Below are 10,689 nucleotides of genomic sequence, written 5' to 3'. Positions count from 1 at the left end.
AAAAAAAAAGAGTTTTTATTTACTCTTGGTATGATAGATAACAATGCACACATCAGAAATTATTATAGATTCTCACTTTTTAAAAGTTAGTTTTCATCGAAACCTTTTACCAAGTTGAAAGAACTTTTCTTTTTTCTTTCTTTCTTTTTTTTTTTTTTTAATTTTAGAGAGAAGAGAGCATGCAAGCCAGGGAGGAGGGACAGAGGAAGAGAGGGAGAGGAAGAGAGAGAATCCCAAGCAGCTCCAAGCTCAGTGTGGAGCCTGATGCAGGGCTCCATCTCATGACCTTGAGATCATGACCTTAGTTGAAATCAAGAGTCAGACACTCAACCGACTGAGCCATGTGGGCAACTCTCAAGGGACTATTCTTATCCTTCTCAAACTCTACAGCATCTGCCATAATGGATACTCACCTTCTTACACCATTTTCTTCCTTTGGTTTCTCTTTCTTATTTAATCTTCATTTACCACCTACCTTTCAGTTTCTTCTCTATTCTCTCCTTGCTTCATCTTTCTCCTGTCTAATGCTGCTCCCAAAGGTCTGAACTCAGGTTCCCAGGCCTTCCTTCCTCTTCTCTCGTGCTATTGACCCCACATCGTTATCTGCCTCCCAGACCTGTGGTTATGCTCAAGCTCATGTTGCCAGTACACACTTATCACCTGGATGTCTCCCAGGCACCTCAGTCACCTCAGATTGAAGCAGAACTCATTAGACAGAAGCAGCATGAATATCAGTGGAACTGCCATCTCCTAGGGTCCCTAAAACATAGTTGTCACTTCAAACTCCTCCCTACCATTATTGCTTATATACTCAATCTGTCACCAAGCCTCATCATTTCATTTCTCAACATGCCTCTTGGAGTCACTGCTTAGTCTCCATTTTTGGTATGGCCGGTAGAAAGCAAGCTCTCCATTCATCTCACCTCGAATGTACTCTTGACAGCTCCCCTTGCCTCTGAGGTCTCCCTCCCATTAGTCTATTTTGTAGACCACTAGTCTATGCCCTTCATAAAGTTCATTTTCTTCATACCATCATTCCCCCACTTCAAAAACTTAAAATCCCCTCCAATTGCCCACAATTGCCAGTGTTCCTTCTGGGATTTCAAGACTCCATTCATGTGATACAAATCTACTTAGGGAGCTTGTTCTAAAGGTAAATCCAGACCTGCAGATCCAGAATGGAGGGTAATGGGTGGGAGCTATAGGAGGAATCTGTAATTTGCATAAACACTCCAGACAATCTAATGCAGATGTTCTGCTATTCAAATAAGTAACACTGATCTGACCCACTCCTTTTACCCACCTCCTCCCCCCGCCATTAGTTAGCCCAGTGTTATTACTTTACATCCCGTTCAAATTCTTTTTTTTAAGTCTTTTATTTTTTTATTTTAGAGACTGAGACTATGCACATGAAAAGTAGGGGGAAGAGAAGGGGAGAGTGGGGGGAGAGAGGGAGGGGAAGAGAGAGAGAGAGAGAGAGAGAGAGAATCTTAAGGAGGCTCCATGCTCAGCACAGAGCCCAATGCAGGGCTTGATCCCACAACCCTGGGATCATGGCCTGAGCTGAATCAAGAGTCAGACACTCAAATGACTAAGCCACCCAGACACCGTGTTGAATTCTAATCATTCTTGAAAACTCAGTTCCAGTCTTCCCTTTTCCATGAAAATGCATTCTAATGCCTTCATATGAAATTGGTACCACAGTCTTGTCCTCACTTCCCAGGCAAAAACTGTTAGATCCATTTACCAATCATTTATTGGTTCCTTACTATGAGCCAGGCACCATTACTGGCACTTGGGCTCGAGAAATGTAACATAGTCCTAGGCCTTAGTTCATAGTCTAGAGGCAGAAGACAAGAAAGTCAATGGTTACAATACAGTGTGGTAAGGTATCAGATAGTGAGAGGAGTTAGGTGCAGAGGAGGGGACANACTGGTGTGAGGTGGTATCTCAGTGTGGTTTTGATTTGTATTTCCCTGATGAGGAGGGATGCTGAACATCGTTTCATGGAGACACTGCCAATTTTGAGTTGAGTGATGTTTAAGCTGAATTTAAAAAAGCAAGCAAGCAAAGAAAAATATTTGGAAGAAGTGTGTCCTAGGCTGAGGGGAACAGCATAGAGGAGAAAGCAGAGGTGAGAGATATATGATCTACCAGTACTTGTAAATTCTTTGGTGGGGTTGGTCAATAGTCTAGCAGGCTCATAAAATGTCAGAAACATATATAAGCTTAAAGACCATTCAATTCATCCTTATTTTGCAGATGAAAAAACAAGAGGCCCAGAGCCACAAAGTGACTTGCTGAAGATCCACTACTTTGGCAAAGCCAATGTTCTTCACAAGATGTTATGCTGCCTCTCTTTACCTATGTTTGGGGTGCATCCAAAGTCCTGTTTGATTACTAAATACTAAATAAAATACAAATTTAAAATGAAACTAGCATGCCGTTGTAAAAATACTGGGTTTTAGTACATTAGATTTTTAAGTTTATTTCTATCTTGAACATAGAGGGTGACCTTGAGCCAAGTCACTTTCTTTCCCAGGGTGTCACCCATTCTTTATGTGTCAAAAGGCTGAATTAGATAATCTTGAGTATCCCTGCTGGGCTCTCAAATTTTATTTTCTAAATATATTGTCATTTCTAATAAAACCTATGATGTGGTCTTTGTCCTAATCACACCTCACTTTTCATGCAGAAATGAAACAAAGCTTGTAAGACTTTTCCCACACTCACATCCTTGAGGGGCTCAATAGCTGGTGTGTAACTGGAAAGTGCACCAAGACTGCAAGAAGAAGGGGAATCAATATGGACTGGAGATGTTCTGGAGATAGTGAAATCTGAACTGTCCTCTGTAAGAGGTGAGGGATTGGCCAGGAAGACAGAGGGCTGTTCCAAGAAGAAGGAAACATGAGCAGGGTCTAGGAGTTCTGACTACATGCGGGCCTTGTGTGAACCATGCTGCTGGGGCAGGGGCTGATGGGGAGCGAGGGGGGCTTGAGGGGGATCCCAGATGAAGAAGATGGTTGTCCTGCTAGGCTACAGTGTAGACTCGATGCGGGAGCCCAGGGGAAGGTGCAGGAGATTCATTTGGCCGGCAGAGCAGGCAACTCTCCAGGAGTCCTTTTCACGAAGCACAGGATGGGCCCTGAGGGTTCTGACTTAGGAGAAGATGTTTTTAGTTCTACATCTTTCTTCTGTTTTGATTAGGTGTTCCGTAATTACACAATACATTCTCAGAATGTAAATGGCAGCAACATGGACACCACAGACCCATAGAGTGATCATGTTGAAACCAATTTTTTTTAAGCATTAAAAAAATGTCTGATGAATACAAACACTTCCCTGGCTTCTGGAAGGCTAAAAGTTTAGAGACTCTTGCTCTGTTGGTGATGTGACGTTTGTTCCCTCTTCTGTGTATCTGTTTCTATATCTTTTCTTATGTCCATTGGATCTGACCTCACTACTCTGATGTATTTAGAATATACTACCTCAAATTCTTTTTGGAAGAGGGTGGGGCACAAATAAATTATTATTAAAGTTCATTTAGGTGGATGCTTGTTTTTTGATATCACATAATAAATAACGACAAAGGAATTTCACACATACTGCACTTCTTAAAAGAGAGATTGATTATAAACACAATCTCATTAATGCTAATTCAAGTTAACAATCCTGCATTTGTATAGCATTTTAGGGATTATGGATTTTTTTAAATTGTGGTAAGATATATAGAACATAAATTTACCATTTAAACACCCATTAAGTGTACAAGTTAGTAGTATTAAGTACATTTACAATGTTGGGCAGCCATCACTACACAGTTTCAATCATCCATAACTAAAACTCTGTATCGATTTTTTAAATTTTTATTTATTTTTGAGAGAGAGAGAGAGACAGAGCACTAACAGGGGAGGGGTAGAGAGAGAGGGAGATCCAGAATCTCAAGCAGGCTCCAGGCTCTGAGCTGTCAGCACAGAGCCCTATGCAGGGCTCGAACCCATTAATTGTGAGATCATGACCTGAGCTGAAGCCGGCTGCTTAACTGACAGCCACCCAGGTGCCCCAAAATTCTGTATCTGTTAAACACTGAGTCTCCATTCCTCCCAACCTCCCCCAGTCCACAGTAACCTCTATTCCATTTTCTGTCCCCAAGAGTTTGCCTATTCTGGATACCTTGTTTGAACATGGAATCAGACAACATACAACGTTTGTCCTTTTCTGCCTGGCTTATTTCACTTAGCATAGTGTTTTAAAGTTCACCCATGTTGTAGCATTTGTCAGAATTTCATTCCTGTTTATGGCTGAATATCTTTCATTGTTTGTATATACTACATTTTGTTTATCCTTTCATCTGTTGATGGATACTTCGGTTGTTTTCATCTGTGGCTCTCGTGAACGATGCTGCTATGAACATTGGTGTGCAACTCTCTGTTTGAGTCTCTGCTTTCAGTTCTTATATACCCACAAGTGAAAATGCTGGGTCATATGATAATTCTATTTTTACCTTTTTGAAGAACCACCACACTGTGTCCCATAGCAACTATACCATTTGACATTCCCACCAGCAATGCACCAGGGCTCCAATTTCTCCACATCCTTGTTAACACTTGTTATTTTCCCTTTTTTAAATGGTCGAATGGCCATCCCCCCTCCCCCCCACATCCATCAGTCCTCAGTTTTTGTCAGCATTCAAGAGTCTCTCATGGGGGGGGGGATGGGCATAGAGGAGGACACTTNAAAAAAATTAAAAAAAAATAAATGGTCGAATGGGTGTGAAGTAGAGTTGTTTTTCTTAATGTGTGTATTACCTTCCTTGATCCATTCAACACCTGACAAAGAGCCCTCCAGGGTATTTGTCCTGTCTTGTTTATCTTTGTCCCCCTTGCCTTATAAATAGGTAAGTTCTCAATAAATGTTTATTGAATGGATGAATGATAGATTTTAGGAATAGCTCACTCTGTGAGCAAGAGTAGGTACTCATTGTTATTCTCATTTCACAGAAGAGGAAATTGGGACCCAAAGCATTAAGTGACTTGATTGAGGTCAAATTGCTGGCTAGGTGCTGCCACCAAGGTCAAGTTCAGGCCCTCTAGCTTTAAAACTAGTAATGGGGAACTGATATGCCAAGGGTGAATGTCAGTCCACTAAAATAGTACTCAATATTCTGACTCTGTAGCATAGCTCCATAAATGACAGGGCCCATACAGTGAGGACACAGGTAAGCAGGTTAGAGAAAAAGGGCTGTTCAGGCCATTATCTGTTAATGTGTGAGAGTCAAGAAATCTCAGAGCTATGGTGCACAGGCACACCTGCAATCCAAACATAACAAGTCATCTTGTGGGAGATTTCTGGTACACGAAAGAGATTCCTGGAACACTGTTGATAGGAAACCATTATTACTTAATGGGAGAGGATAGTACTGGTATTAACTCCAACAGGAATATCGATGTAACTTAATAATTTTCACTGCTAATAAGCTTCTACCTCATGCAAACAAATAGAAGTCTATTGCAAAAAAGAGATTCCCAAAGGTAAAATACATGTGTATAAAATAAATTAAAAAGATTAAAAAAAAAAAACCCATGAGAAAAGACACACTGCTTTCCTTGCCTTATGTACCTCTTTTGCAGAACTCTTCTTATCTTGATCTACCTAGCAGATATCCCATTATTCTATTAATCCCTTTCTTCCTGAGAGGGTTTATTTGTTTGTGTAATTAGTTTTCAAGTTTATTTATTTATTTTTGAGAGAGAGAGAGAAAACACAAGTGGAATAGGGACAGAGAGAGAGAAAGAGAATATCAAGCAGGTTCCATACTGTCAGCGTGGAGCGCAGTGCAGGTCTTGAACACACAAACCATGAGATCATGACCTGAGCCAAAGTTGGATGCTTAACCGACTGAGCCACCTAGACGCCCCTATGTATGTAGGCATGCATGTATGTATGTATTTGTTTGATATGGTAGGAACATATCTCTCAGAGATATTGCTCTCTCTTTCCAGTATTCCTTAGCCTTATATCTGCAGGGTCAAATAGGTGTTGATAGTGGGCTTTATGACCTTATACCATCAGACCAACCAAGAATGACTCATGAAATTATGTTGTTTCAGATTACATGATTTACCAAGGACTTTAGAACTGGCCATTTGGAAGTGCTGTTATAAGAAAAATCTCAGTATAAAAGAACTATTTCTAACTCTTAATGGACCACTTATTTTAAGTAATATTCAATAAAAATCTCAGGCAGGCTTATAACTATCTTTTCGAATTGGTTTGAATGGGATTTGAACCCCATATTTTCCATAGAGCAGGCAATGAGCACTTCGTAATTATTAACTATTAAGAAAAGAGAAATAAGGAATTATGTTTTAATTGTCCCTTAAATATCAGCACAACAAAACTTAATTAAGTACAAAAATGTTAAAATCTTTAACACAAATGACTGCATCTGGGACAGGCATGTCGCCTTCTATATTATAGCCAATAACTATTTTCTGAACATTTCCATGCTCTGTATTTTTCTTCTTTTCCTCTGTATCAGCCCATCATGGACACAAGTCATTTGCTTGGTGTAGATAGCTCTGGCAAGGCTGCTGCCAGTTGTCTTTTTAAATATAAGTGATAACCAGACAGCATTCAAGACTGTCCCTCCACAAGTGTCACTCATTCACTCAATTTGGATATGTCCTCCTGAATAGGAAAAGGAGGTGGAGTGAGAGGCAGCCCCTTGAAACTTGAACTTGCACAGAACCCCATAGGAGTTGGGAGTGTGGAGTAGATGTCAGTCATATCTGCAGGTGGGGAGGGGAGAAGAAATGCTGAGCAATCCATTGTCAGGGAGTGGTACTGAGTCACTGGCACAGGGACTGTCTGAGCATTGGCAGCATGGAGGGAAAACCTGTCCCAACTTCACTCCTAACCCCCAATCCTCTCCCTGATCCCCTTCCCCAGTGAGGCTCACCCTATCAGCTCTACTGGGCCAAGGAAGGTCCCAGTGAGCAGGGCCTGCCTCCAAGACTGCTCCTATCCCTGTGAGGCCCCTAATGAGAGTTAGATGAGCACATGAGAGATGCCCTTGTGCATTGATGTGGAAGGAGATGATCATTAAGTTCGTGGGGGAGGCTTCCCCAGTGCAGAGGAGAAGAGAAAAGAACAAGATGGGTTCTGAGAATGGCTGCATATGAGGACTGCTGTGTGCCATCAGTTCCCTTTATCTTCCAGTTCTGGGTGTACCTACAATGGTTTCATCCACCTGCCAAGGTCCTGGAACTGAGGAAGGGTGCCAAATGGTGCCAAACCACAAGAGCAGAGGCAAGAGCTGTAGGAAAGGCACTAGTATACCTCCAGTGTCTGCTTTTGGGCCTTGATGGCATCAAGGGAGAAGTACACTAGGGCCATTGTACTGTTTCATCTTTGTGGCATGAGAGCCTGAACATTTGTTGAATGTGGGAAACATTCAGCAAAAACTCAGCTTGATTGGCAGTTAATACATATTCGCTCTGTACAAGGCATTGTGGGAGGTTCTGCAAGGGAACTGGAGATGAGCAGGACGTGGTCTCTGCCCTCAAGCGGTCTGAGGACTAAGAGTAGGGAAAACAGATCCACAGACAATTTCTACAGAGACAAAATACCATTGACTGTTACTAACATGCCACTCATTGGGCTGGGTCCACTGATGGGAAAGAACAGGATTCTGGCCTTTGGGGCATTCAAGCCCCATCCATTCACCAGTTCATTAGTGTGCATTTGGATATTCCATTCCATGCATGCTCAGCTGAAGACTTATGTGACACATTTGAGTGGAGAAACTCAAGTTTGGAGCCCCAAATCTAGACTACAAATATAAATCAGGCATTAAAGGCAATGGATGGGATCACCGAGGATCAAGTGTTGAGAGAAAAGAAACCTAGAAGGATATGTGTGGGGTGGGAGGAGGCTGGCGGGCAGTAAGGGAGGGGAGGCAGCAAGGAGATGCTGCATTATATTAATGGGTGATGCTGTATTAACAGAAAATGTGTTTCTGGAGATGTTTAAGAAACAAGGAAGTCCTTTTAGAGCAATTATGGAATGCAGCATGAAGAGCCTCTGCTGGCTCTTGGTGTGAGAGGAGCTTTCTGCAGCTTGGGGTGGGCATGAGTATGACGGTTGTCCACACAGCCTGTGCTGTGGCGGGGCCAGTGCTCAGCACTCCATGCATGTGATTGCTTTTGTATTAGGTCCTCACAGGACCCATCCAAGTAGGAATACTGTGGGGTGCTGAGAAGTTGAGTCACTTGCTCAGATCCTGTGGTGGGCAGGGAGTGAAGTCAGGCCCATCTCTCTAGCAGCCCAGGCCTCGTACACTCTGGCTGGTTTCTGAACATGCAGCCTGTAGGGTGTCTGAATTCATAGAACAGTATCTATATAGGGTCTGTGAGAAAATTTCCTGTCTAACGGAGTCCAGAAGGTACAAATTTAAGCTGGATGAGTCAAACCTGGCGTATGTCCATATGTTTCAGCTGTGTTAGGCATTAAGCCACTCAGTTATCAAATATGTTTCTGCTTTCTTGATTTCAGTTGATACTCACTCATCTCTTCTTCTAGTCTCTTTTGGTTGTACCATGCCCCAGGTTCTCTTGAACGCAGGTCTCATTCTTCCTTATGCATGCATGACTAATGATAATGCCCTGCCCCCTACCCTCTGGTCCTCTCTCCTACATCTGCTTCCCCTCTGCTTTATCTCTGCCTATCTTGCCCCTTCTATAGCTAACATGCCTGAGTGGCTCAGTCAGTTAAGCATTGGACTCTTGATTTCAGCTCAGTTCTGTGAGATCAAGCCTGGAGTCTGCACTGACAGCAAGGAGCCTGCGTGGGATTCTCTTTCTTCCTTTTAGCCGCACATTCTATCTCAAAATAAATAAATAAACTTTAAAAAAATCTAACATGCAAACTGCAATTCTTCCAAGTTTACCTTCTTGATGTTACAGTACCTTGTCTAGTACTTTGCATCATTCTCTAGTGCTTATTTCTGATAGAAAGATTTAAAGTCATTTATAAATCTCATCATAATGGTCTTTGTTCACAGTTATTGTGGATACTGAGGACATGGTGGCGACACTGTCCTTCATGCTGGTCAAATCAGCATCATCACTATCATTAAATTTTATTTCCAACTAATTTCAGAATTTTCACACATTCCCTCCCAATGAAAGAAACATGAATACTTTGTTCTATATCATCAAGTCCATCATCCTCTTCCTCTCCCTGTGGGGTGGGACAGCGAACCAGCCTACTGCAGGAAATCCTCCCAGAGGGCAAAGGAAACTTCCAGGCTGCTGCCCTCTTCCCTGTGCGGTGTGTGGTGTGTGTGGCTGGGAGGGGGACCAGGGCAGGTGTCACTCTGGTGAGCCCCATCTCTCATCCACATCCTCTCCCCTGCCCCCACCTCAAGCCACACATCCTCTTACTAACCTCCTACTCACTTTTGAAATAATCTGTCCAGGGTGTCCATCTGTAAATAGGATGATATGTATGATTTTTATATGTGTTTTTCAATGTTTGAGTCAGTTTGCATTTCAACACGTGGAACACATGTGTTGACACATATGTATGTGGATCTGATTCCAAATGACCTGAAAAGTATATAATGGTAATTGAACATTTGCACAGAAATAGAACATACACATATGATAGCTGGGGGCGGGGAGAGATTGTATGTGGAACACAGTCAGGGTTTTATTTCCCGTAGACAAAGAAGGGAGGCGATTTGCATTGTAATAACAGCGAATCAGTTTATGTATGGATCACTGTCAGTGACTCCCTTACAAATCACACTATATTAATATTTCTGTGTGGGGTCTGACATGCATATGGCACTATGCTCTCTTAGCAGTGCCGAGCCATGCTCTCTACATAGGTAATATATGAAAAGAATTGCATTGTTGAAGGCTTAAGGAAAGCAATTATAAAACTTCCTAAAAATCTAGTCTCAAATATACAATGTTGTGTTTACACTTTCAAACTCTGCTTCAGTAATTTTAACCCATTACCGGATTTATTCCTCTTACAATAAAAAAAATCTAAAGGTTTTATTTTACGGAAGTATTTGGGTTAATCTTTTGTTTTCTGTCACGTTCTGAAATATGTACAATTAGGAAATCATTCAAAATATTACCTGTTAAATGATAACGTTTGTTCTATTAGGAGGAGGCCAGAACATTTGGGGGGCAGGAAACCAAACCCAAACTTAATAATCTCTTTCCTTATTAGAAATTTATATTCTCCTGATTTTGTCCAGTTACATGCATTGAGTATTTTGAGAGGGGAGAAACTATTCAAAGGGGGCATTCCCGAGGATTCTGATTCACAGTCCTTCATCTGAGTAAATGATCGCAATTAACTGAGGATGGGGGTTGGGCACTTCCTGGAGCTGTCGCACACCAACGGGAACAGATTTGGGCGGGACCCATCACCTTCACCAACATGCGGCGTTGGTGGGAGAGGCGGAGGCCAGGCTCCGCTGTGTCAGTGACACTAAAAAGGTGGAGGAAACGCGCTCGGACACCGCCTCGGGGGAGACTCGGGGCTGCCGCGCCCCCTCCCTCCGCCGGGAGCCCCTGATTGGGTCCTCCCGAATCTCCCGGCTCCAGCCCGCACCCTCCCGGGAAGGTAGCGGAGTCCAGTCCTCGCCCCATATTTAAAGCCGGCAAG

At 42.5% G+C, this 10,689-nt stretch overlaps 1 protein-coding gene across 1 annotated transcript in view; it reads right to left on the bottom strand.

The window, feature by feature from the left end:
* Positions 1-10,689, bottom strand: part of MCF2L2 (MCF.2 cell line derived transforming sequence-like 2) — a 200,840-nt gene that overhangs the window by 32,180 nt on the left and 157,971 nt on the right. The gene's annotated exons all lie outside the window — the stretch shown is intronic.

Source organism: Crocuta crocuta, unplaced genomic scaffold (genome assembly GCF_008692635.1).
Source record: "Crocuta crocuta isolate KB4526 unplaced genomic scaffold, BGI_CrCroc_1.0 scaffold70, whole genome shotgun sequence".
Lineage (NCBI taxonomy): Eukaryota > Metazoa > Chordata > Mammalia > Carnivora > Hyaenidae > Crocuta > Crocuta crocuta.
Note: the sequence above shows the minus strand (reverse complement) of the source record. Positions and strands in the feature narration are given on the sequence as shown.